Genomic DNA, 3147 nt, shown 5'->3' with positions numbered 1-3147 from the left:
GTGACACTGCTTGGCCCTCCTTTAATGAATGAGCATAACCGTCAACAAGCCCAATTGTGACGATATTTAGTGATCAGGCTCAGCTGAAGACATGATGATGTTAGTTATGTCATGGAGAAGGGACTTCTGTATAACATCATCTTATTAAAAGGACCTGGAATTTAAAAGGATTACTTTTTAAACAGAGTAATCTGATGTTTAAAGTATTAAAAGAACTATTAGGAGGGGTAGGAGGATAGCTATGAGAAATGATTCTGTCCTCAGTCTCTGTGCTTGATTATGACTTAGAAAGGGAATATGGACACTTAGAATTTCAGAGAGGAAGAAGGTTTCCACTTAATGAATTCTTATATTACTGAAAAATGGAAATGGTAATATTTTAGCAAATGGTACAGACCACCAGTATTTTACTAAATTTGCGTTCATTTGAAATTTTGGGCTGAGCTCTCTTCTCTGTGTTTTAAGAAATAGTGACAAAGCTCTCTTACTCCTCCTTTTCAAGAGACAGCCACATCTCTGCAGTGCCAGCCTCATCCGTGAAATACATTGGTGAAGGTCCAAGGGAACAGATTTGGCCATATTGGGTGCCTGATTACCAGGGCTGCCTTCAATTCTGGCAAAGTAAATATTGTTGCCATCAGTGACCCCTTCATTGATCTCAACTACAGGGTCTACATGTTCCAGTATGATTCCACTCACAGAAAGTTTCATAGTATACTCAAGAGTGAGAATGGGAAACTTGTCATCAATTGGAAGGCCATCTCCATCTCCCAGGAGAGAGATCCTGCCAGCATCAAGTGGGGTGAGTGATGCTGGTGCTGAATATGTTGTGAAGTCTACTGATGTCTTCACTACCATAGAGGAGACAAGGCCCCACATGAGGGTGGAGCCAAAGGGTCATGATCTCTGCCCCTTCTGCCCCCCCTGTGTTTGTGATGGGCCTAAATCATAAGAAGTGTGACAATTCACTCAAGGCTGTCAGCAACACTTCCTGCACCACCAAGTGTTTAGCCCTCTTAGCCAAGGTCATCCATGACAACTTTGGCATTGTTTATGGACTCATGACCACAGCTAATGTCATCACAACCACCCAGAAGACTGTGGACTATCCCTCTGGGAAACTGGTATGATGGTCATGGGGCTACCCAGAACATCATCCCTGAATCCACTAGCGCTGCCAAAGCCATAGACAAAGTTATCCCAGAGCTGAACTAGAAGCTCCCTGGCATGGCCTTCCATGTTCCTACCCCATTATATCTGTTCTGGATCTGACCTGTGGCCTATAGAAAGCTGCTCAATACAATGACATCAAGAAGGTGGTTGAGGGGCCCCCTAAAGGGCATCCTGGGCTATACTGAGAACCAGATCATCTCCAGTGATACCCAATCTTCTACCTTTGATGCTGGGGCTGACATTGCCCTCAAGGAACATTTTATCAAGCTAATTTCCTTGTATGACACTGAATTTTTCTACAGCGACAGGGTCGTAGACTTTATGGTCTTCATGGTCTCCAAGGAGAAAAGCCCTGAACAATTTACCTCAGCAAGAATATTCCAGCAACAGGAAGACAGAGGCTCTTGGCTGAGGAATCTCTGCCCCAACTCAGCTCCTAACACACTGAGTATTTCCCTTCACAGTTTCCATGGCAGACCCCCAGTAGTGGAGGGTTTAGGGAGCCATACTCCTTCAATACCATCAATAACGTTCACTACACCTCAGATTTGAGTTTCTCCAATGGAGGGGATCTCAGTGGTGAGTTGACTGGAAAATGCACATTATACAAAGAATATAAAGTTATTGACCCTGAATAATGAGTAAGGGAAATATCAGTGCAATCTTAGTTCAGTATCTCAATTACTGCTCCATGGATCAGTGCTGTGTTCCATCTGGTTTGCTCTGGATGTAAAAATTAAAAATTGAAACATACCTGCATAAAAATTTTTTTTCCTGATGTTACTGTAAAGCAAAAAGATTTTTATTCAGAGGCCTCTTTCCCATGGTCATGACAGTTAGATGGTACTGTAGAGAGGATCCTTTTAATGGGTTTATTTGAAAATGGCAATCTTTAAGGTTCTTTACTCTTAAATATAGGGAAAATGAAAGAGAGACAAGAAGTTTTTCAAAGTGAAATATAGATTCACATGTAATTATACACAAGAGAAATGAGTGATAAAATATAGAACAATAGTCAAAGTTCTTCCTTATTATGTATTAATGTTTCATATCTACAGGTCCATGCAAGACCAATAATATTGTTTTCTTTATCTATAGAGAGAATGGAGCTACGAAAGAATAAATAATTGTCCAAGGCTGCATATCTAGTAAGTAGAGGGAGTGGAGCTTAAGCCACATATCTCTGACTTTATATTTAGAGTTCTGAATCATGGTAATAAACTAAGAATTTGGTAATTAACTTATTGGCATGTTGATAAATTTGACCACCAATAAATATAATACGCCTGGCAAAATAACTCAGAGAGCCAATGTGCTTGCTGCCAAACTTGATACCTAGGATCAATCCTCAGAATTCAATGGCAGAAGGAGAGAACCAACTCCCTGAAGTTTCCTCTGACTTCCACACACCTGCCATGGCATGCTTGTACCTCCCACATCAATCAGTCTGTTGTCAATCAATCGATATGATAAAATAATGTGCAGATTTTGGACCAAAAGACAGTTGGAGAAAGAACTTCTTTCTGATCCTCATGACTTGGCCATGGAAGCAGAGGGGATCAGAACAAAGAAATTCTTTTAAACTCATAATTTTGGGAAAAGAAGAGTATCTTACCTGCAGACCCTTTCACAAGCTGTTAGCCCTTTGAATGTTGGGATATGCTCTTTCAGAGGCTGGAACATCTCTGTCTTTTCTCTCTCATTAAGCAATTAAAACAATTCCCTTTTGAGAACATGGACATGTTTATGCATATTTTACTATTATCTTGAGAATGCTTTTGCATAGAAAAAGAAAATACTTCTTTCATATCGTAGGGCAGAAAAGATTGTGTTAAAAGATGGGTTCGCTTCCTTTCTTACTCCAAACAGCTGAGGAAATCCAAGACCATGGAAAGCTTTTACCCAGTGTGTGTGTGTGTGTGTGTGTGTGTGTGTGTGTGTGTGTGTGTGTGTGTGTGTGTTCCAAAATATGTT

General features: G+C 40.5%; 1 pseudogene; it reads left to right on the top strand.

Moving 5' to 3' along the window:
• Positions 1-546: 546 nt before the first annotated feature.
• Positions 547-1725, top strand: LOC103749483 (annotated as a pseudogene).
• Positions 1726-3147: the final 1422 nt, after the last annotated feature.

The sequence above is a fragment of the Nannospalax galili genome, unplaced genomic scaffold, assembly GCF_000622305.1.
Source record: "Nannospalax galili isolate Female #2095 unplaced genomic scaffold, S.galili_v1.0 scaffold63, whole genome shotgun sequence".
NCBI lineage: Eukaryota > Metazoa > Chordata > Mammalia > Rodentia > Spalacidae > Nannospalax > Nannospalax galili.
Note: the sequence above shows the minus strand (reverse complement) of the source record. Positions and strands in the feature narration are given on the sequence as shown.